We start from the raw sequence: 19567 nt of genomic DNA, 5'->3' as shown, positions 1-19567 counted from the left end.
CCTGCCTTTGGCTGGGTTTTGAAAACCCTGCCCTTGGGCACTGGGACTTTGTAGAACTAAGCTTAGTCCACCCTAGAGTGCCAGAACCTCTGCTGGCTTATGGCAGTTGGTTAGGTTTCTGCCTGATCTATCCAGCCTGTGGGTTTTAGGTTCATTCTTTCCTGAGAGAGCAGATACTTCCCTCTGGTTTCTGGCAGTTGGCTAGGCTTCAGCCCAATCCCTTCAGGCCTGCTTTGTCCCAGCACGTCCTGCTGAGTTGGGGCAGGTGGTTAGACTCTACCTGAGCTTGCTTGAAAGGCTCCCTGGGCTGGGGCTACTGGATAATTTTCTCTCTGATCCCTTTGGGCTAGTTCAGTCCCTCTTGAGAGCATGGAAACTCCTTCAAAGCTGTGTTGGCTGGCTAGGCTTCTGACCCATCGACTCAGACTGGTTCAGATCTACCCGAAGTGTTAGGGAACAGTCTGCTGTGACAACTGGCTAGGTTTTTGCCTAATCCATTCAGACTATGCCACCTTAGATCAGTCAACCCGATAGTGTGGCTATGGAGTTGTAGCTGGAGAGCATGTCCTCAGCAGCCTGGGTCCCCATGTGGTCCCTAGATCCCTCCATGTACCGGTGGGATGATCTGAGGTTAGATCTATGCAAGATCAATACTCTTCACTCCCCCAGGACAGCAGATACTGACCCTGTTACTCTGTGACCCACAGATCAGTCAGAGAAGGAGAGAGAAGGAGCATAGGTGCAATGGTACAATAGATTGCACTGGGATTTGGATAGGGGCATTCTCTGGACTTATTGGCTGTCTGAGGTCAGTTCTACCTGTTTTCTTGAGTTTTCACCAGGCCAGAAGATCCAGACTCTGGTGCTTCACCACCACAGTTTAGTTCCAGATACTGAGTCTGTAATATAGAGCATGGCTACAACTCATAGGCTGGTACAGGTCTAGAATCTCTGGACTGGGCACCCATCCTCCATGGGCCAGTTGGATGGCCGAAGGCTGGACCCACCTATGCTCTGCACAGAGTGGACCACTCTCATGTGGGGCTCTGCAGGTCTTGCAGTCTGTATTCCCACGCAGGTCAATGGTCTCTGTCCTGCAAATCAAATAGTGTGTGTTCAGCACTGCCATCTTGGATCCTCTATGTTTGTGTTTTTAATGGAAGGAATGAATAGCCAGTTATAAAGCAAGAAGATCTGAAGTGGATTATTTGGAAACTTCACTTTTTAAAAAAAGAATATTACCAAAAATCTAGAAAAGTTTTGTTTGAAAATGATTTCTTTTCCTGTACTTTTGATAGACCAGTTGTCATTTAACAGGAGCTATATATCTAAAGGATCATGACTATAAATTTATACTAGTAAAGCATTTGGTAGGTGACAATGAATTCTGTATTGTTAATTCAGTAGTAACATTATTTCACCAAGTGTGGAGGAAAGTCTTGGAGTTTATTTGGGGTGTGGACTTTCTTATTTTATATTTGTTATTCTCCAAGAGACTCAGAGCCAGTGGTCCTTTTGTCTCCATAACAGTTTTTTTAAAAATGAACCACCTGAGAGGATTGGGTTTGTAGCCCATCACACACACACACACACACACACACACACACACACACACACACACACCTGGCATGAAGTTTGTTCAGATATTGTATGAGGAGCAGTCAGTGAGAAATTGAATTAGAATTTAAAAGTGCAAACACAGAAGTAAGAATGATGCAAAGTATGGAGCTGAAGCAACAGTCAGGGCTTAGGAGCTCTTGTTGTAGTGGTATTTTCAAGATGGCAAAGCTGAACACATACTGTATCTGATTAACAGGACAGTGACAAGGGACCTGACTGGGAGCTACAGACCACAAGACCTGGAGAGCCTTAAGTGAGAGGGGTCTGCTTAGTGCAGACCACTGGCAGATCTGGCCTCTGGTCATCCCATAGAGGACAGGAGCCCAGTCCCCAGAGTCTGGACCCAAACCCATCTGCAAACTGCAGCTGCACTCTATAGCATGAACATTGTATATGGGACTGAACTCTGGGCAGTGAAGCAATGGTGCTCAGATCCTGGGGAAATCTCAGTAAAACAGGTGAACCTGACCTCATACACCATGGCCCACCCACACTGCACCAGTCTACAGAAAGCCCCAGATGCCACATGGGGGCTCAGGCAGCTGTGGATACATTATCCAGCCACAGCTGTGAGGCCTGAATGGGACCTGGCAGAAACCTACTGACCTGCCCCAGCAGACTGCTCCTGGACAATTGTGGAGAACTGACCCAGCCTAGCCAGTGTCCACATCCCAGTAGGGTCTCCCATGATCTCTGTAGAGGCTGTGCAGGTTAGAGTGGATAGGACAGAAAACTAACCAGCTGTCCCAATCCAGCAGGAGCACCTGCTCAACCAAATGAGACTGAGCTGCCACAGCTGTGTGATCTGAACTGGGCCAGGTAGAAACCTAGCAAAGTGCTCCAGAAGACTGTTCCTGCATATTTTGCCATAACTGACCTGGCCTAGCCAGTCTCCACATCCCAACAGAGCCTCTCATGCTCAAAGGAGATTCTGAACCAGCCTGAGGGGATAGTACAGAAATATAGCCAACCAAAACCAACCAGAAGGCAGAATCTACTCTCTCCCTGGTGGTAGAGCCTAGGCCCCACTGCCTGGATGAATCAGGCAGAAACCTAAACAACTGATTGAAGCCAGAAAGGGTTCAGGCATTCTAGGGTGATTTAAGTTCATGACCCAAAGCCCAAAGCCCTGAGGGCAGGGTATTGAAAGTCCACTCAAAGACAGGATAACCATAAACGGCTCCACCTACACTAACTTGAACTGATCCTGGTCCTGCAGAGTAACAACAACTACCACTGCTGATCTAGTGGAGGAGTCCAGGGTATGCAACAAAGTCACCTGAAGCTGTAACCAGTTCACCTGCCTGTTTCAGGGAAGAAATCCCTGATCCCCACAGGCAAGGGCCCTCAACCTATAGTCTCTCACCAACAAACATCTCTCAATGACCAGTGAAGGACACCAGAAACTAACGCCCAACATCAGAGACAAGATGACTAAAGGCCAGCATACAAAATACAAACAGCAAAAACCAAAACAATATTGCATCTCCAGATCCAAGCTATCCCAAAGAAAGCTACTCTGAGAACTCAAACACAAGGGAATGCCCTCGAATTCTTAGTAATGAAGATGATAATGGAGATAATGAACAAAATCTGTAAACAGGATGAAGACATTAAAGAGACTTGTAAAGAGGCACTGGAAGAAATGCACAGAAATACAATCAGAGGAAGGGAATCAATAAAACAGTTCAAGATCTGAAGGCCTATAGAGAGGCACTGGAAGTTAATTCAGGAAAATACAATCAGATGGAGGAAATCAGTAAATCAGTTGAAGATCTGAATATGAGAATCAAAATAATAATAAAAGCACACACAAAAGAAAGACAGAAATGAGGATTCAGAGAAAATGCAAGCAATACAGAGGTAAGCTTCTTTAACAGAATTCAAGAGATAGAGGAAGGGATCTCGGGACTAGAAGACACAATCTTAGAGCTTGAAACACTCATCAAAGAAAATGTTAAATCTGAAAAACTCCTGACACAAAACATCCAAGATATCAAGGACACCATGACATGATGATAATAGGCATTGAGGAAAGAGAAGAACCCTGACTCTAAGGACCAGAAAATATATTCATATATTCAACAAAATCATAGAAGAAAATTTCCCAAATTTAAAAGAGATGAATATAAACATACAAGAAGCCTATAGATACCACATAGAATAGACCAGAAAAGATAATGCTCCTGCCACATAATAATCAAAACCAAAACTGTACAGAATAAAGAAAAATATTAAAAGCAGCAAGGGAAAAGAGCCAAGTAACATATAATTGCCAACATATCAGAATTACAACCGACTTCTCAGCAGAGACCATAAAAGTGAGAAGGGTCTGGACAGAAGTTCTGCAAACCCCAAGAGACCACACAGGCCAGTCAAGAATATTATACCCAGCAAAGCTTTTGATAACAATTGATGGAGAAAACAATACATTCCATGACAAAAACAAATTCAAACAGTACCTATTCACAAATCTGGCCCTACAGAATTTGCTAGTAGGAAAATTTCAACCCACAGTGACAAACTAAAACTAAAATAACACAGGAAATAGATAAATTTATTGTTATGAAATGTAACCATACAAATACTCTACCACAACCAATATCAAAATCAAAGAGCTTAGCAGTCACTGGTCACCAGTATCTCTCAACATCAATGGTCTCAATTCTCCAATAAAAAGGCACAGACTAACTGAATGGATGAATAAACAAGACACAACATGCTTCTGCATTCAAGAAGCATATCTTAGCAACAAGGATAGACGTTGCCTCAGGGTAATATACTGGAAAAATATATTCCAAGCAAACAGACACAAGAAGCAAGCTGGTATAGCCATTTTTATATCTAATAAAATAGACTTTCACCAAAATTAATCAAAAGAGATGAGGAAGAACATTTCATGCTCATCAAAGCTAAAGTCAAACATGATGACTTCTCAATTCTGAACATGTACACTCCTAATACTAGGGCACCCACATTTGTAAAATAACAATAAACAAAGCTTAAACCACACATCGATCCTGACACATTAATAGTGGGAGACTTCAACACCCTACTTTCACCAAAGAGTAGGCCATTGAAAGAGAAAATAAATGGAGAAATAATGACACTAACCAATGTTATTAATCAAATGGAACTAACAGATATCTACAGAAATCTTCAGCCAAGCACAAAGGATTATACCTTCTTCTCAGCACCCCATGGAACCTTCTCCAAAATTGATCATATAGTAGGTCACAAAGCCAGACTCAACAGATACAAAAAGGTTTAAATAATACCTTGTATCATGTCAAATCACCATGGTCTAAAGCTGGACTTCAATAACAACAGAAATAACAAAGTACCTACACACACATGGAAACTAAACAACTCTCTACTTAATGACACCTACATCAGGGAAGAAATAAGAAATTAAGGACTTTGTGAGATTCAATGAAAATGAAGGAACAACACACCCAAACTTGTGGGACACTACATAAAGAAATTGGAAACATCCCATATAAGCAACTTTATAACACATCTGGAAACCCTAGGAAAAAAAGAAGCAGAAACACCCAAGAGGAGAATATTTCAAGAAATAATCAAACCATTGCTGAAATTAATAAATTAGAAACAAAGAGAACAACTCAAAGAATCAACAAAACCATGAGCTGGTCCTTTGAGAAAATTAACAAGGTAGACAAACCATTAGCCAAACTAACTAAAAGGCAAAGAGACACTATCCAAATTAGCAAACTCAGAAATGAAAAGGGAAACATAACAACATACACTGAAGAAATACAAAGAATCATAAGATGCTACTTTAAAGACATATATGCCACAAAATTTGAAAAACTAAGGGAAATGTACAATTTTTTTATCAATTCTACTTGACAAAATTAAACCAAGATCAGATAAACGAATTAAATAGTTTTATATCTCCTACAGAAATAAAAGCTGTCATTAAAAGTCTTCCAACCAAAAAAAGCCAAGGGCTGGATGGTTTCAGTGCAGAATTCTACCAGATATTTGAAGAGGAGCTAATGCTGATAATTTTCAAGCTACTCCAAAAGACAGAAATGGATGGAATATTACCAAACTCATTCAATGGGACCACAGTCACTTTTATACCTAACCCTCACAAAGACCCAACAAAGAAAATGAATTTTAGACCAATTTCCCTTATGAACATTGCTGCAAAAATCCTCAATAAAATACTCACAAACCAAATATAAAAAAGAATCAAAGATATCATTCACCATGAGTAGGTAAGCTTCATTAAAGGTATACAAGAATGATTTAATATGCAGAAATGCATCCATGAAATCTACCGTATAAACAAACTAAAAGGAAACAACCACTTGCTCATCTCCTTAGATACAGACAAAGCATTTGACAAAATATAACGCCCATTCATGTTTAAAGTTTTGGAAAGTCAGGGATTCAAGACATATATCTAAACATAATAAAGGTTATATACAGCAAGCCAATAGCCAACATCAAATTAAATGGTGGGATACTCAAGGAAATTCCTCTAAAATCGGGAACCAGGCAAGGCTGCCCACTTTCTCCATATCTCTTCAATACAGTTGATGAAGTTCTAGCTATAACAATAAGACAATAAACCAGATCAAGGGGATCCCAACCAGAAAGGAGGAATTAAATTATTCCTATTTGCAGAGGATATGACAATGCACATAAGTGTTCCTCAAATATCCACCAGAGAACTGCTAGAGCTGATAAACACCTTCAGCAAATGGCTGGATACAAAATTAACTCAAAAAACTCAAAATCCTTCCTATATACAAATGACAATCATACAGAGGATATAATTATGGAAAGTAGACCCTTCATGATAGCCACAAGCAACAAACAATATCTAGGAGTTACTCTAATCAAGCAAATCACAGACTTGTATGAAAAAAAAAACTTCAAATATCTGAAGAAAGAGATTGAAGAGGACATCAGAAGATGGAAAGATCTCCCTTGTTCATGGATCCAGAAAATTAACATATTAAAAATGGCCATCTTACGAAGAAATTTACAGATTCAATGCTATCCCTATCAAAATACCTACATGATTTTTGAAGACATTGAAAGATCAATTTTCAACTTCATTGGAAAGAAAAACAGATTAGCTAAAACAATTTTGAACAAAAAAAAGATCCTCTTGAGGAACCTCCATATCTGATCTCAAGGTGTACTATAGAGCAACAGTAATTGATACAGCATGGTACCTGCATAGCAATGGGATGGTTGATCAATGGAATTGACTCAAAAGACTCAGAAATAAATCCACACACATATAGACACTTGATTTTTGACAAAGAAGCCAAATGTATTTAATGGAAAAAGGATAGTGTCTTCAACTAATGGTGCTGGTGTAACTAGATGTCTACATGTAGAAAATATAATTAGTCAATATTTATCACTGGGCACAAAACTCAAGTCCAAGTGTATTAAAGACCTCAACATAAGACCAGAGACACTAAATCGGTTAGAGAAAAAAGTGGGGATAAGCCTGGAACTCATTGGCACAGGAGATAATTTCCTGAATAGAACACCAACAGCCCAGGCCTTAAGGTCAACAATTAATTAATGGGACATCATGAGGCTGAGAAGCTTCTGTTAGGCAGAAGATATTCTCAACAGAATAAAGCAACAGGCTACAGACTGGGAAAAGATCTGACAAAGATCTAATATCTGAATTACATAAGGAGCTCAAGAAATTAAACACCACCAAACAAAATAACCTAATTAAGTAATGGGGCTCCTAATTTAACAGAATTCTCAATAGAGGAATATCAAATGGTTGAGAAACACTTAAAGAAATGCTCAACCTCCTTAGTCATCAGAGAAATGGAAATCAAAACTACTCTGAGATTCCAGCTTACACACATCAGAATGGCTAAGATAAAAAACTCAGGTGATAGCACATGCTGGAGAGGATGTGGAGAAAGGGGAACACACCTTCATTGCTGGTGGGAGTTCAAACTTATACAACCACTTTGAAAAGCAATCTGGTGATTTCTCAGAAAACTTGGAATAGGGCTTCCTCAAGACCCAGCTATTTCTCTGCTTGAAATATACTCAGAAGATGCTCCACCAAACAAGAACATATGCTCAACCATGTTCATAGGAGCCTTATTCATAATAGCCAGAACCTGGAAACAATCTAAATGACCCTAAGTTGAAGAATAGATGAAGAAACTGGGAGAAACATTTACACTCTGGAATATCACTCAGCTACTAAAACAAGTAAATCCTGAAATTTGTGGGCAAATGGATAGAACTAGAAATGATCATACTGAGTGAGTTAACAGTCCCAGAAAGATTCACATGCTGTATATTCACTTACAATTGGACACTTGCCCAAAGAGGATGTTCCATGGAAGTCTTCATTAGCAGGAGATTGGGATAGATGCAAGGACTTACTATTGGGACTCTGGGTGAGAGCCTTATGGGAGAATAAGAAAATAGAATGGTTCATTGGGTCCTAGAAATCTACAAGAAGAACATCATGATGGGTTGATCTGGACCCAGGCGATTCTCCTCAAACCACTGTACCAATCAAGGCCAATACATGCAGTAAACATTAAACCCACTGTCAGATTGAGCCAAAGGACAGGACATTCTCCTCAGTTGTGTAGAGAGCAGGGACTGGCTCTGACATGAACTCTGTTGCCCCATATTTTACCACTTCCCCTTGGTGGGGAAGCCTGGTGGAATTCAGAGAAAGGATAAGCAGGCTACCAAGATGAGACTTGATAGGCTGTAACCATACGGTGGGGGAGGAGGTCCTTTTCTGTCACAGACCTAGTGGAGAGCTATAGGGTAAAAGAGGCAGGGAGGGGGAGGAGGAGGATACAAGTGAGGATAACAATTGAGTTGTAATCTGAATAATTAAATAAACAACTGAAACCAGCATAACTCTTTATTTCATTCTTTATTTCATGAGACCTAGTATACATCTTTATACCTGTCAGCAATGGAGGAGTATTTTCCTTTCTCTAAATCGTTGGCAGCATGTGTTGTCACTTGAATTTTTGATTTTTGCCATTCTGTCTGGTGTATGGTAGAATATCAGAGTTGTTTTGATTTGTATTTCCTTGATGACTAATGTCCTTGAGGATTTCTTGAAGTGCTTTTCGCCCATTCAGTACTCCTCTGTTGAGAATTATCTGTTTATCTCTGCACACTCTTTTTTAATTGGGTTACTTGGTTTGATGGTATCTAATTTCTTGAGTTTGTTAATAATTTGGATATTACCCTTTGTTGGATGTAGGATTAGTGAAGATCTTTATCCATTCTGTAGGCCCTTGTTTTGTTCTACCTATAGTACCCTTTGTCTTACAGTAGCTTTTCAGTTTCATGAGGTCCCATTTACTAATTGTTGATCACAGGGCCAGAGCTATTAGTGTTTTGTTCAGGAAGTTGTCTCCTGTGCCAATGAGTCTATGGCTCTTATTCACTTTTTCTTCTGACAGATACAGTACATCTGGTTTTATGGTGAAGTGTTTAATCCACTTTGACTTGATTTTTGTGAGGGTGATAAATAAAGTTATGTTTGCATTTTTCTACATGTAGACATCCAGTTAGACCAGCATCATTTGTTGAAGATGCTATCTTTTTTCCATTGTATGGATTTAGTTTCTTTGTCAAAAATCAAGTGTCAAACTTGTATAACCTCTTTGGAAAGCAAACTGAGGCTTTCTCAGAAAACTGGGAGTAATGATACCTCTAGATCCTGCTATACCACTCTTGGGCATATGCCCAAAAGATGCTCCACCATTCAAGGACACTTGCCTAACTATGTTCATAGCAGCCTTATTTGTAATAGCCAAATTCTGGAAGTAACCTAGATGTCCCACAGCCAAAGAATGGGTAAAGAAACCATGGTACATTTACACAATGGAATACTACTCACCTATTAAAAACAACGATATCTCAAAATTTGCAGACAAATGTATTGAACTGGAAATGATCATTCTAAGGGAGGTAACCCAGACACAAAAAGGCATTCATGGTATATAATCACTTATAAGTGGATATTTTCCCAACATAGATATCTTCTCAGAGACACCACCCAGCCACTGATCAGGGTAGATGCTGGGACTAACTGTTGGACTCTGGGTAAATGTGTCATTGAAGAATGGAGGCATAGAAGGACTAAGAGAGTTCAGGTACCCCACAAGGAGACCATCAAAGTTGGCACATCTGGATCCAGCGGGGCCTGCAAAAACTGTTGTACTAAGGGCAATACATGCAGTAAACCTAAACCCTCTAGACATTTCATCCTCCATGGTTGTGGGGGAGAGTAGAGGCTGCTTCTGAAATGAACTCCAGTGTGCCAGATTTGCTCACTTCCCCTCAATAGAGAGGTCTAGTGACACACAGAGGAAGGGGAAGTAGGCTATTAGCATGAAGCCTTATAACCTGTGGTCATGTGCTGGGGGAAGTGGTCTTCTTCTTTCTGATGTCTGGAGGGCTGAAAAAGCAGGCAAGGTAGAGATGGGAAGATACAATCAACAGGATAACAATCAGGATGCAATCTGAATGTTATAATAAATTAAAATTTTAAAAAGATATCTATTTATAGATAAAGTTTTCACAATGGTCAAAATTTTAAAAAGAGTTTTCTTAGCAGTTTGATGAATAGGAGTGTTTATGCCTCTCAGGGCACTTCTTTATAGGCTAATGATGTTAAAGTTTTTAAGCAAATAAGCATTGATTTAGTGTAAAATAAAAATGTCATGAAACAGATGCATCTTTTAAAAAAGTAAAACTTTAATGAATATTTTCTACTTATATAACATACAATTTAGAAATTAATATCTCTCCAAATCATTGTTTTCATTTCTACCAGGGACCCATTTTATTAATACAAAAAAGGTCTGTAGCTGAACATCTAATGTTTTTATCCACAGATATGTTAGTGTCTCAAGAGCATTCAGATGTAGTAAGAAGGGGAAAATTATAAAGGATGGAAGGGACTTCTACAAAGCTAAAACAGAAAGAGGCATATGATTTTCAGAAAATATGAGATGTGTTTCCTGATGAAAAAATTACTTCCAACAGACAGTCAGGCAGTTTTGGGGAGGGGAGGGATAAATCCTTGCAGAAATAATACTGAACATCAGTTCTTGATAGCAGGTGAAAGAAATCTCATTGAGCAATTGCATAGGCTAGTCAAGTTTGGAAGGAAAGATTACTTCATCTATTTTTTGCCTCTAGTACAGAAAAGAAAATGAAAATGAAAGCCATGATGAATGAAAAGTTTAGTGGGTAGTAGGTGGCCATCATATTTTCCGTGTATTCTGACTTGAATCAAATGTAACTAAATTTTATAATATCATCTGAAGAATTATGCTAAAGGGCCTATAAGGTATTTTATAAATTATAATATCAGTTGGTGCTAAAGCATAAGGGATTGCCAGAGGAAAAGAAACCAGACCATGTAAACCATGTTATGCTGACACTTATATTGACAGAATAACTAGCATTTAGTGAGCCCTTATTATGTGCCAGGTCCTTGGGTAACTACTTCACCTGGATTATATTAATGTAATTACAGATAACAATGCTGTCTATATGTTACAGATAAGTTAAGGTTCTTAGAGGTTAAAGTACTTCCCCAAGTTATCACATCCAGTAAGAAAAGTAGGCATAAATTTAATATAAATGTTTGCCCCCTAAACTTATGTTGTTGAGTACATAAACATAACTGGGTCTGATGGCACAGAATTGTTATCCTAGCATCCAGGGTGGCAGAGGCAGAATGATTTCTGTGAGTTTGAATTTAGACTGGTCTTCAAAACAAGTCCAGAACAGACAAGGATATACAGAGAAACTGTCTCTAAAAACAAACAAGTGAGCAAAGATACATATCTGTTATTCTAGAAGAGATGAGAAAATATACAAGGATTTCTGAGCATCAGAGGCTGGGTGAGAGAAGACAGGGCTGCACCATTCCTAGGACTCAAAGTGTGCATAAGAGTGATTTTCAGTGACCCTTGCTTTTATAAAGCATATACTCTGCATGTGAACCTGCTCTTAACAACATGTCAGTATATAAAATTTAATAAGATGGATCCTTACAAATTCTGCAGCCATAAATCTAACAGATGGATAAAATGATTTAAGTTTTAGAAAACAAACACCAAATAAAACAAAATGAAGAATCCCCAAAACAAAAGTCTTACTAACACCAGTCCTCCAAAATACTCATGTTAAGATAAGTTTTAAAATACAATTTAGTATTTTCAGTTTATTCACTTTACATTGCAGTTTTAGCCCCTTTCCTTGTCCCCTCACAGTTCCATCCTCCTTCCCTCTTCCCCAGTGTCCACCATATCTTTTGATAATTTGTTTGCAAGTCTATGTTATGAGATATTAGCGTGCTTACTCCAGCTTGCATCTTAAGTCCATTTGCTTGGAAAACCTTTTTCCACCCTTTTACTCTAGGATAAGATCTATCTTTGTGACAGAGGTGTATTTCTTGGGTGCAGCCTAATGATGGATCCTGTTTATGCATCCATTCTGACAGTCTGTGTGTTTTTTCATTGGAGAGTTGAGTCCATTGATATTGAGAGATATCAATGAACAGTGACTATTAGAAGCATTTACTTTGATATTGGTCATAGAAGTGTGTCTTTGTGATTGTCTACTTTTGGTTTTGCTGTAGTGAATCTATTTATATCCTGTGAAGTTTGGGGCAAGAGAGGTGTAGTTAAATTTATCAAATGGGAATTTTCCTTCTAGTATCTTCTGCAGTGCTGGGTAACTACATAGATATTGCTTAAATTTGGTTCTGTCATGGAATATCTTGTTTTCTTCATCTATAGTGACTAAAAGCTTTGCTGAGTCTTGTAGTGTGAACTGGCATTTGTGGTCTTTTAGGGGATCTAAAGATGTATTCCAGTGCCCTTCTTGCTTTTACCATCTCTGATGAGAAATCAGGGTGTAATTCCAATAGGTGTGCCATTATATGTGACTTGGCCTTTTCCCTTGCAACTTTTACTATATTTTTAATATATTTGCATTATAATTAAATACAAATAATAGCTTTGCAATCATAATTAGTGCTATTTATCGTTCAGTATATTTTCCCTCCACCTCAGTATATCCACCCCTCTACCCACCCCAGTAAAACTCCCCCCCCCTTTTTATTTTCCCTTCATAATATCTGTGTCATACCATTCCCTTCTAGATTACCTTCTGCACAACTCACCCCTTGCCATGTCCTTTTCTATTTTCTTGGTTTCTATGGTATTACAGATTATATATTTGTATCTAAAGATTCAAAACTAGATCCACAAAATGTGAGAATATGTGATATTTATATTTCTGGGTCTGGATTTCCACACTCAGCATATGTTCTAGTTTCATCCATTCACATGAAAAACCCATTAGACTTTACAGCTGAATAATATTTCACAGTGCATCAGTTGACACAGATATTAGGGCTGTTTCCATTTACTAACATTTGTGAATGGAGCAGCAAAGAATATGGTTCAGTAAGTATATACAGAGTATGACATGAAGTCCATTGGACATATAACAAGGACTTCCATAGGCGTTCATACAATGGCTCTACCTTTTTGCTTATTTGATAATCCTCTACACTTCTTTCCACAGGGCTAGGCCAGTTTGCAGTCTTACTAATAGTGATGCCTTTCCCCTACATCCTTGCCAACATAATATATGTTTCCCTAATTGGTGAAGATATTGAACATGTTTGAAAGTTTTCCTGGCCATTTTTTTATTCTTTTGAGAACTCTTTGTTCAGGTTCCTATCCCAACATTAAGAGGGGCATTTATTTTCTTGATAACTTTGTTATGTTAATTCTTTATGATATTCTAAATATTATTTCTTTTTTGTTTGTTTGTTTTTTGGGGGGGTTTTGTTTGTTTGTTTGTTTTTATTAATTTATTCTTGTTACATATCAATGATTATCCCATCCCTTATATCCTCCCATTCTTCCCTCCCTCCCATTTTCCCCTTATTCTCCTCCACAATGACTGTTCCTGAGGGGGATTACCTCCCCCTGTATATGCTCATAGGGTATCAAGTCTCTTCTTGGTAACCTGCTGTCCTTCCTCTGAGTGCCACCAGGTCTCCCCCTCCAGGGCACATGGTCAAATGTGAGGCACCAGAGTATGTGAGAAAGTCATATCCCACTCTCCACTCAATTGTGGAGACTGTTCTGACCATTGGCTAGATCTGAGTAGGAGTTTAAAGTTTACCACCTGTATTATCCTTGGCTGGTGCCTTAGTTTGAGCAGGACCCCTGGACCCAAATCTGCCAACCATAATGTTCTACTTGTAGGTTTCTAGGATACTCTGTATCCTTCTACTTTGCTATTCTCCCATGCTTCTCTCATCCAGAGTCTCAATGGGATGTCCTCCCCTCTGTACCAATTTCCTGGTAAGTGAAGGCTTTCATGGGACATGCCCCTTGGGCTAGTATGCAGATATAAGTGAGTATATACTATTTGAGTCTTTCTGCTTCTGGCTTAACTCACTCATTATGATCATTTCTAGCTCAATCCATTTAACCATAAATTTCAGGAATTCCTTGTTTTTAATAGCTGAGTAATATTCCATAGTGTATATATATCACAGTTTCTTTATCCATTCTTCTATTGATGGAAACTTAGGCTGTTTCCATGATCTGGCTATTATGAATAGGGCTGCTATGAACATGGTTGAGCAAATTTTCTTGTTGTGTGCTGGAGCATCTTCTGGGTATATTCCAAGGAGTGGAATAGCTGGGTCTTGAGGAAGCCATATTCCCATTTTTCTGAGACAGCACCAGATAGATTTCCAAAGTGGCTGTACTAGTTTGCATTCCCACCAGCAATGAAGGAGTGTTCCTCTCTCCCCACATCCTCGCCAGCATGTAGTGTCACTTGAATTTTGATTTTAGCCATTCTGATGGGTGTAAGATGGAATCTCAGAGTTGTTTTGATTTGCATTTCCCTGATGACTAAGGAGGTTGAGCATTTCTTTAAGTGTTTCTCAGCCATTTGATATTCCTCTGTTGAGAATTCTCTGTTTAGTTCCAAGCCCCATTTCTAAATTGGGTTATTTGGTTTCGTGATGTTTAATTTCTTGAGTTCTTTATATATTTTGGATATTAGGACTTTGTCAGATATAGGGTTGGTGAAGATCTTTTCCCAGTCTGTAGGCTGTCACTTTGTTCTCTTGACAGTGTCTCCTGCCTTACAGAAGCTTTTCAGCCTCATGAGGTCCCATTTATTAATTGTTGCCGTTAAGGCCTGGGCTGTTGCTGTTCTCTTCAAGAAGTTATCTCCTGTGCAAATATGGTCCAGGCTCTTCCCCACTTTTTCTTCTAAGTGACTTAGTGTCTCTGGTTTTATGTTGAGGTCTCCAATCCACATGGATTTGAGTTTTGTACAATGTGACAAATATGGGTACAGTTGCATTTTTTTACACATAGACATCCACTTAGACCAGCACCATTTGTTGAAGATGCTATCCTTTTTCCACTGAATGGATTTGGCTTCTTTGTCAAAAATCGAGTGACTATATGTGTGTGGGTTCATATCTGGGTCTTCGATTCGATTCCACTGATCACCTAGCCTGTTGCTGTGCCACTACCATGCTGTTTTAATTACTATTGCTTTATAGTACAGTTTGAGATCAGGAATGGAGATTCCTCCAGAGCACTTTTTATTGTACAAAATTGTTTTAGCTATTCTGGGTTTTTTTGTTTTTCCATATAAAGTTCAGAATTGAACTTTCAATGTCTTTAAAAAAATTGTCTCTGTATTTTGAGAGGGATTGCATTGAATTTGTAGATTGCTTTTGGTAAGATGGCCATTTTTACTATGTTAATTCTCATGATCCATGAGCAAGGAAGATCATTCCATCTTCTCATGTCATCTTCAATCTCTTTCTTCAGAGTTTTGAAATTTTTTTCAAGCAAGTCCTTCACTTGCTTAGTTAGAGTAACTCCTAAATATTTTATATTGCTTTGGGCTAATGTGAAGGGTGTAGTTTTCCTAATTTCTTCCTCTGCAAGCTTGTCATTTGTTTATAGGAAGGCTACAGACTTTTTTGAGTTAATTTTGTATCCAGCCAATTTGCTGAAGTTGTTTATCAGCTGTTGGAGTTCTCTGTTGGAATTTTGAGGGTCACATCTGTACACTATCATATCATCTGGAAATAGGGATAATTTGACTTCCTCCTTTCCATTTGGATACCCTTGATCTCCTATTGTTGTCTTATTGCTCTGGCTAGAACTTCAAGAACTATATTGAAGAGATATGGAGAGAGTGGGCAGCCTTGCCTTGTTGCCGAATTTAGAGGAATGTCCCTGAGTATCTCACTATTTACTTTGATTTTGGCTATTGGCTTGCTGTATATAGCATTTATTATGTTGAGGAAACTGCCTTGTATCCCTGAAATCTCTAAAATTTTAAACGTGAATGGGTCTTGGATTTTATCAAATGCTTTCTCTGCATCTAAAGAGATGATCAGGTGTTTTTTTATTTTCAGTTTGTTTATATGGTGGATTACGTTGGTGGATTTCCATGTATTAAACCATTCCTTCATCCCTAGAATGAAGCCTACTTGGTCATGATGAATGATATCTTTGATGTGTTCTTGTATTCGTTTTGCAAGTATTTTATTTACTATTTTTGCATCGATGTTCATAAGAGAAATTGGTCTGAAATTCTCTTTCTTTGTTGAGTCTTTGTGAGGTTTAGGTATCAATGTGACTATGGCCTCATAGAATGAATTTGGTAATATTCCATCCATTTCTATCTTTTGGAGTAGCTTGAAAAGTAGCGGTATTAGCTCACCCTTGAAGGTCTGGTAGAATTCTGCACTGAAACCATCTGGCCCTGAGCTTTTTTTGGTTGGGAGACTATCAATGATTGCTTCAATTTCTGTAGGGGAAATGAGACTATTTAGCTTGTTTCTCTGTTCTTTACCCAACTTTGGCAAGTGAAAATGATCAAGAAAATCGTCCATTTCCCTTAGATTTTCATATTTTGTGGCATATATGCCTTCAAAGTAGGATCTTATGATTCTTTGTATTTCTTCAGTGTCTGTTGTTATGTCTCCCTTTTCCTTTCTGATTTTGTTGATTTCAATACTGTCCTTCTGCCTTTTATTAGTTTGGTTAACGGCCTGTCTATCTTGTTGATTTTCTCAAAGAACCAGCTCTTGGTTTTGTTCAATCTTTGGACTGTTTTCTTAGATTCTAATTTCTTAATTTCAGCTCTGTGTTTCATTATTTCCAGAATTCTGCTCATTTTGGGTGTTTCTGCTTCTTTTTTTTCCTAGGACTTCTAGCTGTGTCGTTAAGATGCTTATCTGCAATGTTTCCAATTTCTTTTTAAAGGCACTTAGTGCTATGAAATTTCCTCTTAGCACTGCTTTCAATGTATCCCAGAAATTTGGGTACATTGTCCTTCATTTTCATTGAATTTCAGAAATTCCTTGATTTCTTTCTTTATTTCTTCCCTGACCCAGGTGTCATTTAGCAGAGAGTTGTTTAGTTTCCACGTACATGTAGGCTTTTTGTTATTTCTGTTGTTGTTGAATTGAAGCCTAAGTCCATGATGATCTGATAGGATACAAGGTATTATTTTAATCCTCTTGTATCTGCTGAGGCTTGCTTTGTGACCTACGATGTGATCAATTTTGGAGAAGGTTCCATGGGGTGCTGAGAAGAAAGTATATTCTTTCTTGTTTGGGTGAAAGTTTCTATAGATATCTGTTAGATCCATTTGACCCATTTCGTTGGTTAATGATGTTATTTCTCAGTATAGTTTCTGTTTCAATGACTTATCCTTCAGTGAGAGTGGGGTGTTGAAGTCTCCCACTATTATTATATGGGGAACAATGTGTGGTTTAAGCTTTTTTAGCAAATCTTTTACAAATGTAGGTGCCCTTGTATTGGGAGCATAGATGTTTAGAATTGTGATGTCATCTTGGTTGTCTTTACCTTTGATGAGTATGAAGTGTCCTTCCGCATCCCTTTTGATTAATTTTGGTTGAAAGTCTATTTTGTTCGATATTAAAATGGCTATGCCTGCTTGCTTCTTGTGACCATTGGCTTGGAATATTTTTCCCAAACATTTCCCCTGAGGTAATGCCTATCGTTATGGGGGAGATGTGTTTCTTGAATGCAGAAGAATGTTGGATCTTGTTTATGCACCCATTCAGTTAGTCTGTGTCTTTTTATTGGAGAATTGAGGTCATTGATGTTGAGAGATATTAATGACCAGTGACTGTTAAGAGTCTTAATTTTGATATTGTTTCCAGTTGAACGTTTGTGTAGTTGTGTTTTAGCCATGGTATAGTTATTGATTGCCTCAGTAGTTTTGGTTATAGCTTGACCCTTTGGTATGGAGTTTTCCTTCTAGTACCTTCTGTAAAGCTGGATTTCTGGATAGGTACTGTTTGAATTTGGTTTTGTCATGGAATATTTTGTTTTCTCCATCAATGGTTATTGATAGTTTTGCTGGGTAAAGTAGTCTGGCCTGGCATCTGTGGTCTCTTAGGGTTTGCAGGGTCTCTGTCCAAGCCGTTCTGGCTCTGATGGTCTCTGCTGAGAAGTCGGGTGTAATTCTGATAGGTTTGCCATTAAATATTATTTGGCCCTTTTCCCTTGCAGCTTTTAATATTTTTTCTTTGTTCTGTATGTTTTGTGTTTTGATTATTATGTGACGGGCAGTTGTTCTTTTCTGGTCAACCCTATATGGTGTTCTGTAGGCCTCTGGTATGTTTATAGGCATCTCTTTCTTTAGATTGGGAAATTTTTCTTCTATGATTTTGTTGATTTAGTTTCTGGGCCTTGGAGACTGATATCTTCTCTTTCTTCAATGCCTATTATCCTCAGATTTCTTCTTTTCATGGTGTCCTTAATTTATTGGATGTTTTGTGTCAGGAGTTTTCCAGATTTGACATTTTCTTTAATGATTGCTTCAAGATCTGTGATTGTATCTTCTATACCTGAGATTCATTCTTCCATCTCTTGGATTCTGTTAGAAAATCTCGCCTCTGTGTTGCTCTCCTTCTTCTCTGAGGTCTCACGTTCTCGTTTTTCTTCTGTCTGTGTTTTTATCATTTAATCCATTTTCGTCTTCAGTTCTTGAACTGATATTTTTATTTCTTTCATCTGATCATTTGTATATTCCTGAATTTCTTTCATTGCCTCTTTATAGGGCTTCAGAGTTTGCACTGTTTTATTTATTTCTTTCATCTGGTTGTTTGCATTTTCCTGAAATTTTTCCAGTTCCACTCTATGTGTTTCATTTATGTCTTTCATTTGTTTGGCTGCATCTTCCTGCATCTGATTATGAATTTTATTTGTTTCCTCCATTAATATGCTCATGACTAACTATTTGATGTCGTTTTCTTGTATTTCCATTGTATTTGAGTTCTCTGGGTTGTTTTCTTTGGGATAGCTGGAAACTGGAGATGCCATATTGTTTTGGGTTTTTTGGCATATGCTTTTACACTCTTCTTTAGACATCTTGCCATCTTTGTTTTTGTTGGGTAACTTCCAGAGTTGGATGGAGTAGTCTGATGATAGTTTCACTTGTTTTCTCACGATTTCCCTAGGCTGGAAGCTTTGATACTTCACCCGTGTGGATGGCATGAGGCTAGCCCTGTCATTTTGGACTTTCACAGCCAGTGATCCTCAGCTCCCCTGTGTTGTGGGTCCTGTAATCGTTCTGGGTCTCTGAATGAATGTTGGGTCAGGCCAAGGTATCCACAGCCTTCTGGTTTCCCTGTCAAGTCCAGCCAGGGACACTGGGTCTGAACCATGCGCGGAGCTCAGCTAGATTCTCAGGGCCTGAACTGTCTGCCGAGCTCAGCTAGGGATTCTGGGCCCAAAATGCACACAGGGTCCAGCCAGAATTTTGGGGCTGGGACTGTGCACCGAGCTTCGCTAGAGGCTTTTGTCCCAAAGTGCATGCTATG

The sequence above is a fragment of the Acomys minous genome (assembly GCF_964271855.1).
Source record: "Acomys minous genome assembly, chromosome: 19".
Classification (NCBI taxonomy): domain Eukaryota; kingdom Metazoa; phylum Chordata; class Mammalia; order Rodentia; family Muridae; genus Acomys; species Acomys minous.
This window is presented reverse-complemented; position numbering follows the sequence as displayed.